The sequence below is a fragment of the Leptonotus elevatus genome, chromosome 18 (genome assembly GCF_054856555.1).
Source record: "Leptonotus elevatus isolate MCC_2025b chromosome 18, RoL_Lele_1.0, whole genome shotgun sequence".
Lineage (NCBI taxonomy): Eukaryota > Metazoa > Chordata > Actinopteri > Syngnathiformes > Syngnathidae > Leptonotus > Leptonotus elevatus.
Window position 1 is genome coordinate 16,958,481 of NC_141256.1, and position 10,052 is coordinate 16,968,532.

At 40.6% G+C, this 10,052-nt stretch overlaps 1 long non-coding RNA gene across 2 annotated transcripts in view; it reads left to right on the forward strand.

The window, feature by feature from the left end:
• LOC147158954 (uncharacterized) overlaps positions 1-9,941 on the forward strand; it is a 33,658-nt gene extending 23,717 nt beyond the window's left edge. Inside the window, exons 7-8 of one of the 2 annotated variants that reach the window (XR_015090709.1) lie at positions 784-1,090; positions 9,337-9,941. This is a non-coding gene — a long non-coding RNA (uncharacterized LOC147158954). Of the gene's footprint in view, positions 1-783; positions 2,722-9,336 lie in introns of those variants that run through there. The other variant, XR_015090708.1, reaches the window with a different exon arrangement.
• The last annotated feature ends 111 nt before the right edge of the window (positions 9,942-10,052 follow it).

Here is a 10,052-nt window from a genome sequence, read left to right on the forward strand (position 1 = left end):
ATGTATTTTTTTAGATTGTGTTTATTTACTTTTTAAATTGTATGTCATTGTTTATACTCAACTCACAAATCTCACTGATTAATGTCGTTCGTAACTAGCAAAATACAAATTGCTGAGAAGCACTTGATAAGTATCATATCATAATTTTGTAAAACATCTTGATTTGTATCAAATTGAATGTTTTTGAGAATTTCATGAACTATTATTACTATATTTAATTTCTTTATACGGAAGTGTGTAACTGTTCAGTAAACTATTTTTTGAAGGCATTCAAATATGTGCAAATGTACTTGCAGGCTAAATGCTACAAACATAGCATATTTGTTTATCTATTTATTTATTTTCAATACACCGTTGCAATATGGGGGGGGGGGGCTGAACCTAACTAACGCACTGCAGGCATAATAATAAATCATAAACGTTATTAATAAACATTTTTTGTTTTTAATTTTACAACTTATGGATGTAATTTCACTCCCACAAGGCATTATGGGAAAATATGCTATGTTTGTAGACTTTAAAGCTTACAAAGTATGTTTGAGTGTACTTGCAAATATGTTCAAAAAAAATTCCTCCACATTGGCAGTTCTACACATTCGTACCATTATTTGTATTGATAAAAGTGACCAGGTGTACCTAATATTATGTCTGCTACCACATTTGCCAATCTTCCTAAGCCCCTCCCCCCCGCCCTCCCCCTCTCCAATTATGACCTCACTGCATCATATCTTGTGACTGATACGAACATACGCTCATTATCATCTGGTGTGCTTGCGCTATCAGCGATTCCGTAGGAGTCGTCCGCCGTCCCTGAACGCGGCCGGCGTTGTCCGCCTTCCGGCGCTGGCCCAACAAACTCCAGGCTCACGTGAGATGCGCCTGGCAGGCCGTCTGCCGCCCATCAGCGGATAAAGCGCAACCCCAAACGGCTGATTGGGCCCACGTGTTGATTGGGCCAGAGACGTTACCCGCGTGAGCGCGTCTCCCTCCCTTCCTCCTTGCGGGTCCCGTGGGGAGTTTGTGCCCGCCACGGAGACCCGTCCGTCCTGGGCTAGCATCTGCCGCTACCGCCTCCATCTTCTTCAGGGAGGTAACTTGATTTGACTTATGGATGACAAAGTGTTACATACAAACACAAATGCATGGCCTGGTGTATGTATTTAAACAAGGGGTGTCAGGCAATTATTATTTTTTAATCGTAATTAATCGAAAGGCTTCACGATTAATCGAATGAACTCACGATTAATCGCAAATTTTATATCTGTCCTAAATATACATTAGAAATTATGTAAGTTTTCATTCTCTTGTAGAAACGTGGCTACATCTTTTAGTCATTGATACAGTAATTTCATAATAATTCATAAAAGTGGAGTGAAAAAGATGTACTGTACTGTCAAAAACGAGTGTGATATTGATTTGTGTTAAGGTCGTTTTTCTGCCACCAGATGGCATAATTGCATTTGTAAGACGTTGGTGACCGCTCTGCATTTTTCTTTTCATATTAAGAGCTATCGAATCTTTAACATCAAGTAAATTCTGCACATTTTTTAAATTATAAAATTCAACTTGACCCCTTGTCTTCACAAATATATGAATTATTATTACATTTATTACTGCCAAATTCTGACGTGGACGTATCTGCTGCGTTGCGACTGGAATTCCCCCAGTACAGGCTTTCCAAGTAAGGAACGGTCATTAATCACACGTTTAAAAAAAATAGTGGCGTTAAAGGAACTTTAAATTAACTCAAAACACATTTTTTTTAATTAATGTACATTGAACCTTGTTTTTTTACAACGGATACATTTGTACAATAGGTGAACATTTGTAAGAAAGGGAGACATGTTAACATGTTAATAATGCATTAATAACACGTTAATTAATGTCAATACAAATTACAATTATATTTCTTGCTAATACAATCTTATCATGAAATTAAGAATCCAAATTACTGAATGAGATCAACGAATATATGAAATAATACATTTTAATCCGCCAATTTTGAGGAAAAATATGGATAAATAGTACAAGCAATACAACAGACCTTTCGAGAATATAAATATTTGATGTGCCAGATTAAAGAATGGGCCCCCGTACATTGGCAAACCCTGGTGTGTGTGCCGAACCTAAGCCGCCACATCTCATCTTAATCCGTGTTTTCGCAAAAGTGTGGCTGGCGGTCCCGCGGGACGCCGGCATAATGCTACCGGAAGACACCAGGAGATGACTAAGAGGTGAGATGGGACTCCTGATAAAAGAGACGGCAAATCTCTGGGGAGCCCCCACAATCCTCTCAACCCGATTCCAAAAAGGGCAGGAAGCAGACAAGTGCCTGTCCGTGTGTGCGTGCGTGCGTGCGTGCGCGTGTATGTCAGCTCATTAGTGTGCGAACGTGTTTGTTTGTACGTGCGAGTGCGACCCAAGCTCCGGTCCACTTAGTTGCGCAGGCCAGATGCTAAAGCATCTCGCCTCTGTGGCCTAATTGCAAACAGATGTGTGCTAAGCTAACCTCATGCGCTTCATGCTAATGATTGCGTTGGTTGGAAAAATTCCTGAAAAGTGAAAACAAAAATGTCTCACAAATTTGATACGAAACAAAGATCAGGTTGCGTTAACGAAGCCTTAAAAAAGGCGTGCATAGTTTAATAATATTCAAAATGGTGATAAAAAAAGATACTGCTTTTGCAAAAACTTAAATTGGAGAGGAAAACTGATGACACTTCTTCCTGCTCTTTTTCACGAGGGGGGGGGGGTTGCGGGGGGATACAGATCACATCCATCAGCTAAATGACGCTCTTTATCTATCTTTTCCACCTCGGATGCTAATTAAAGATAATAAACCGTGCGGCTCATTTCTCTGCCGCGCCAAACGGGACGTCACGTCTGTCCGCTCAACCTCGCACTTGCGCACATGTGGCCACCCCGCGGGCGACACACACACACACGCACACACACACGCACACACATACTTGGCCGTGGCGCCAACACAGGTGCTCGCCGCACATCGAAAGTTCACGCCACGTTCCGTGTTTACACAAGTCGTGAATGATAACGCATCAACGGGACACACAGACGCGTAACGTCATTTGTCTAACTTACCTTCAGGTTGTTGTTTTTTTTTCGGGCGGCTTCGCTGACGTGTTTTTTCATTTTCTTTTTTTCTGACTCAAATTGTTGCCATCATCATTTAACCTTTCAGAAATGCTGGACATATTAAAACAAAATGGCTGACTTGCGGTTCATTTTAGGACATGGGTCCTTCCGACTTTATTTTTTGTACATCCTGGTATGATAGACAGACAGATCGATTTTGTTTCTATGGTGAAACTAGTTTTCGTTTTTGCTGTTGCTTTTCTAGCACGTGTTCCATTTGGGTCACGGCAAAGTCCGCTAATAATTGCTATGTAGTAATTTGGGAGTTGCAAATGAGTTGAAAGATTTTTTTTCTTCAAGTGTGACAGCACCATCGGAACATAGATGCTCTTTATTAGCCTGTCTTTGGTGTTAGCATGAAGCTAGCACAGTTATGTGGTTGTTTAAAATCTGCAACATGTACTTAATTCTCTTTGTTTTATGTTTTGTTGTGAAGTGACTTGTGTTGAGTTCACTGATTTTTTTGTGTGCTCACAAATCAAAGCAAAAATAAATAAATGCTGAACTACAGCTCGTATCTTGAGAAAGTCAGGAAGTTGTCGTAGTTGCCTTGGCGGAGGTCTCCAGCTCAAATGGACTTTTCCTTTTTGGCTTGAATCTCGATTGCTGTTTCCATCCGTGGCTTTCTTCCGGTTTGTGATTGGCCGGGATGGTGCAAGCGACGCCCACCTGTTGCTCTGGCCTTTGCATTTTTCACCTGGACTAACTAATAAAGCCACTTTTTTTTTTATGGGCAGCGAGATGAAAGATGCGCTTTGTGCCCATTAGCGCTAAAACGGCACACGAGCTGAAGTGGAATTAACTGTTGCGGTTAACCGAGCCGTTGCGTTGCATCGCGTGCACGTGGAAGGCTGGTGAGGACGCACACGACCACACACGCACACACACGCACACACACACACGCACACACACGGATGCTTGTGTGCACTTGTGTGGCTCTGTATTTATACTCCAGCATAACTTAGAGGACAGATAATGGCTGATGGGACAGTCGTAAAAATAAGCGGGCGCACGTTTGTTTGGATGAACGAACCTCCCTTGGCCTCCCTCCTTCACAATCCCGCCCGACGTCTGCTTCTCTATGTGCGCCGTTTGCGTCAAAGTATCGGGACAGAACGTGAGAATGGAAGAAAATGAGTTTGGCGAGACTTTTGACAAGTCTCACCATCCAGCTTTTGCTCGAAACGAGCATTTGTTTGCATAAAGTGGGTTACAAGTCTGTTAGCTTAATGCTAATACATAATGGGAAATACCATACGAATCGTATCTGCTGTTTGTGGCGATGTTTCAATCTTTTGAGCAACAGAAACATGTACAACAATAATAACAGGCATATATTCTTTATCTTCTGTGAAGAACAACTCATATTCCTGCTGACGAGTTGCCTTTTAATTCCTAACATTATGTCCTTTAGCATTCTGCACACATTAATATATTAAAAATAATAATAATAATTTGAATCTCTGGTGAAAATGACATTTTCATTAACATAAAAAAAAAATTTAATACAAAGAACTAGCAAACTTGTTAAAACAGTTTAAAAAAAATATATAAACTAACTTGTGTAAAAAATTAAAAATCCCACTCTATGCTAGCCCTTCAGGTGACGCACATGGCACAATTGCTAGCAGTTAATTACGTTGTGTTTTTTGTGATGCTAGCAAATACGCAAGCTATCGCTGCTGAACGTACACACGATGTTCAAATCTGTTTCTAAGCAGGCGGAAAAACAAGTCCCAGTACAAAGAAAACAACATACATCATCACAAGTACTTCCTTTGCAGAGGCTTGAAATGGGGCGGGGAGGGGGGGGGGGGGCTGAAGACAGATATGCGCTTGCATACTCGCACTTGAGAAAAAGCGACCATGTCATCTCAAAATGTTGAAATGAGAGCATGAGCGTTAAGTGAGAAACGTTACGTCCACAAGACAAATGGACTCGTTTCTTCTTATAAATCATTCAGGATTTTACTTTGATTGCAAATGAGCTTATTTGAATGAATTGTTTGTATTTTATTTAAACCTGAACCTGAAGAAAAAATTGCTCTCATGTGTTTCTGCAGCAACAAGTGCTTTTACTCACTGTTGCCTCCTGTGGCTGGATGTTATATGACAAGACATGCTCCTTTACGACTGGATATAATTTGAAAACATATTCGAATGAGCTAAAATGAATAGCAGCAATGCAGCAGTGTTGCAATTGCTTTAAGCAGACGTCAGAAATATTGTAAGAAATTCCGGCCAACGACGATACTCATCTTTGTCAAAAACAACTGATAACGTATTACTGAGGAATTGCAGTTTTTGTACTGTATATCTTTCTTATACTGCCCCCAAGTGGTCAAAGCACACACAGCAGAAGGAGCAGCACATTGTCAACCAAATTGAAGCATAAAATCTAACAAACATGGTTTGTTTCTTTACCTTCTCTTAAATGATGACACTTGGATTTTTCATCATGAATAAGACCGAAACTCAAGTTGACATTGTGTTACCCAGGAGGGCTTTTTTTTTTCTTTCTTCTTTTTTTTTCTTTCTTCTTTTTTTTTCTTTCTTCTTTTTTTTTCTTTCTTCTTTTTTTTTCTTTCTTCTTTTTTTTTCTTCTCTTCTTTTTTTTTTCGTACTAAAAGTGGAAACATCGCTGTTGAAAGCCAACGAGTCAATAAGAAGACATTTGTGGGCCCGTAAATTGCAGCGCGATGAGAATGGGAGGCGGTCTTTCGCTTGCTATCTCCATGGAGGCCAGGTCGTGTCCGATATATCTGACACGCTTTTATTGGCCGGCTGTTTAATGGCTTCCTGCTTGCAAAGACGAAGCTTGAGAACTTTTTTCTGCTTTTCCTCTTCTCCTCCTCATCCTCTAATCTTTTGTTTTTGGGTGCAGCGAATGCCGCATTGTTGCTGTATGTATTTCGTTAGCATAATCGCTAACCCCCCCCCGCCCCCGCCCCCCCCCCCACAAACAGAGCCATGCCGCCCACGCCTCACTCTCGGTGGACGGCTAAGATGTGGTTAGAAATGAGCAAATGTTTTGATGATGAAGCCCTTTTCCAAGAATCTTTTCTCCCAAACGCCCGTGGCCTTTGGATGACTCCCCGAGGAGACCATTAATTTCAATATCACTATGTGTGTGCGCGCGCGCGCGTGCGTACGTGTGTGCGTGCTGAAAAGCACAAATCTCCCATGCAAACAACACATACACTAGTATGATCAAAAGCAGATCAATATGGATGGACACATTCACACGCACGCACACACACACACACACACACACACACACACACACACACACACACACACACACACACACACACACACACACACACACACCCTTCCGACCATCATTCTGCACGCTCACCCCAGCTTGCCCCCCAAACATACACACTTATAAGCAACAACCCCCCCAAAAAAAAAACGTCCTTCCTTCTATTTCATCGCCTCCCACACCTCCACCACAATTCAGACATTTCCACAACGCGCGCACACGCACGCATGCGCATGCACACACACACTGTTAGGTTGGGCATCTTAATTCCAAGATTTAGTTTTGGGTGCTTCCAGGTTTCCTTTTTTTTTTTTTTTTTATTCAATGATTCTAAAATAATATTATTATTTTCTTGGCACTCCATTCATTTTATTTCATTGTATTTTGTTTATTTTTATTAGTTTTTACAGTTGTATTTATTTATATTTTTTAGAAGCTTAAATATATATTTATTCAAGATTTATTTGAGGTGATTTGTTATTTATTGTTCTTTAGTATTTTTTATGATTATTTTTGTTTTACAAAAAAAAAACAAGAAAATATACCGGTACGTTTTTGTTGTTGTTATGTGAAGTCTTACTTGAAGTGTTCAGTTGAGGAAAGAGGACCTGAAAACATCAATAAAACCCCGGAAATTGAGTTAAAGTTAGATCAACCTGATCAAAAATAACACACAACATTAAAATGTCTTCTTTTTTTTTATGTGTATTAAATACAAGTCCCTCTGAGACAATGAAGCCTATTCTCGTGTATCTGGACTTTGTTGCGTAATGTTTGGCTTGGCCTGAAAGATAAAGCCGTGAAATACTCTAATTGACACCAATGAAATCCATGTCCATCGAGGTCAGGAATAAAATAAGGGCGTGTCGGAAAAGAGGATGACTCAACTTTGAGATAAATCATGGGCGAAGATTTTGTGAAATGGACGTCACTCCTGTGATGAATGTTGAGCAGGTGGCTGCGATACAACTGACTAATAAGAAAACCCCTCGAAAATATGGCCGCCAAGCTTGCGCAGCAATGTCGACGCGAGTGCGCGGGCGCCTGTCCACGCGTTACGGATGACGTCGTGGGCCGTTATTCCTTTTTAATTGTTATTTTTTGTGCGCTTTGGAGCCGAGCCACGGATTGCTCATGTGTCAGCGTTATCGTTTGCAAAGCTAGTCTAAACATGGCAACGCACTCCTCTACGTTTGTGCAGGTGTGTTAATGTTAGCGCAGTAAATCTGCTGCTATGACGTTAGCATCGTTTGTCCCGCGCGCTCCGATGTCTCAATTGGGAAAGGGCCAAACTTTAGATTGTTATTTTTTGTATCTGTTTGGAATGTACCTCAAAATGACTCGACACACTGCCATTTATGTCTAAAGCACTGGCAACAAAAGTGAGTCCACCCCGAAGTGAAACTAAAGTGTATTTGTTGTATTTTGTGCATGCGGGTTAGGGATAGACCAATTATCGTTTGGACCGATTATCACTGCAGATATTTAGTCCATATGGGCATTGGCCTTTTTTACGAGTTTGAAGGCCGATAAATCGGATATCTCAATGAGCGGTGAACGCTTGCGAACGTAGTGAATTTAGGGTTTCATCAGGATTTGGAAGATGTTCACAAACAGTTTTCACTGACATTTGGAACATATTCCCAAAAGATTTCACTGTCTGCAAAGATCTTTTGAAACCTTTTACAAACCATGACGAAAACACAAAATTTGCTACATTCCCAATTTCGCATTGCATTTTTTGCTCAGTGAGATACAGGGAACTTTTTATTTATGGATTTATTTAAATTTCCACTTAATTGAAGATGATGCTGACAATGGGAACTTGCTGCACTTTAAAAAAAAAAAAATTAAGAAATGATGTTGAGATTTAGGAAAACTTTATTTATTTACTTGCTTACTTTTTAATTTAGCTTAACACATGCTGATGTTCTTGGAATCTCTTATACAAAGCTGTCAATTCTTTATATATTTAAAATCGTTTTTTTTTTTTTACACAATTTTGACACTAATCTTTTCTCTTTCACTGCAAATGAATATCGATTATCGGCCTCCTTGACTACTAATAATTGGTTTCGGCCCTGGAAAACCCGTATTGGTCTATCGCTAATGTGGGTTGTTCAGTCGGTCGGTTAGCGGTCAGGTTGCTATCTGAGTCAATAGGTAAGTACAGTAAAACTTGTAGCTCAGTTAGTTGCCAAGTCGGTAGGAAGGTCAACAATACAGTACGTACGTCAACCAGTTGGCTGGTGTGTCAACGGGTAAGAAATCGCTAAATCATAAAAGTTGACGTTCCAATGTGTGCGTGCGTGCGCGCGCGCGCGCGTGTGCGGTGTGGTCTGGTGGTCCCACTAAGAATGGAGATGATGTAAACAGGCCCGGTGGTTCCCACGTCTCTGTTTACACTCGGCCGATCCCAGAGCTGCACCGGCACGCCGCTGGATTGACTCACACGCCGTCCGTCTTTGTCTTGCGCGCGCACACGCACGCCGTCCGCGCACACACCATCTTTAATACGACAGCCATCTTGTCGTGCATATTCATTAGTGTACAGCGAGTTCCAGGGCGCCGTTCGAGTCCCACTCGCCATTTGTGAAAATCCGCGATATGAAGAGATATCAATGTGAACTTCTTGTTTATTCTCACACGTATTCGCAAGCAAGTGCTCACATCTGCGTGTTTACTTTCTATGTGTTATGACCTAATGAAAAAAATTAGCAACCCCCCCCCCCCCCCCCGCCTAAACCTTCCTCACAAACATCCTGGGACATCTCGATGACGTTCTTGCACTGATTGACTTACAAAGATCGATTTCTCTTGACTGCACTCGTTCACGAGGCGCAATTGTCTCATTGATAACGCAAACATTCCCACTGGCTTGTAAACAGTATCTCAGCACTCCTCTTTTGCTTTTGTAGCCTCTCCAGAATCTTTCCAAAGCAGATGTTCCTCCCCTCTTCTCCCCTGGAGTTAAAATCGCCACATTCGAAACGTCAAGCGCAGAGTAAACACATAACGGAACGCGCCACGTTGTTGTCTGCCAATGGCGAGCTGGCTTAAGTGTCAAATTGGCATTTGTGAAACATTTGTAAACACGACTCACTTGTACTTTATTTTATTAGGAAGAACGGCACACAATTAACCTTTTTTTTTTTTAAAGGATAGTTTTTTGTACATGCTAATGTTTTATATGGGCTGTCTAGATTGTGTATTTTCACCTCTTGCCAGTGAATCTAGAAGATATCCCGTTTGTAGACTTTGTTGTCAGTAGGTAATCAATAATGTATATTTCCTTCCTTTAAATTTGTTTCAGCTCTTGTGTAACATGTTACATTATTGTTTGATGTTAATCGCTTGTTCAAATCAATTTCGTTTTAAATTTCAAGTCTGTAAGATCAAAAATCATTTGATGCATCTGACATGTCAAATTTACAAATGCAGTTTGTGTTCTTTAAATATAAAGATGGTTTATTGATTTATGGTTTCTGAATTTATTGAACAAATCATTTTACATCCTTTTATTTATTTTTTATTTGTTTGTGGATCTCGTGTACTGTGTCATTGTTTGTCGTCACATGTAAATACATTTCTTGTTTAATAAATGTCCTTTTAAATCGAGAAAGTGAAGTGCTAT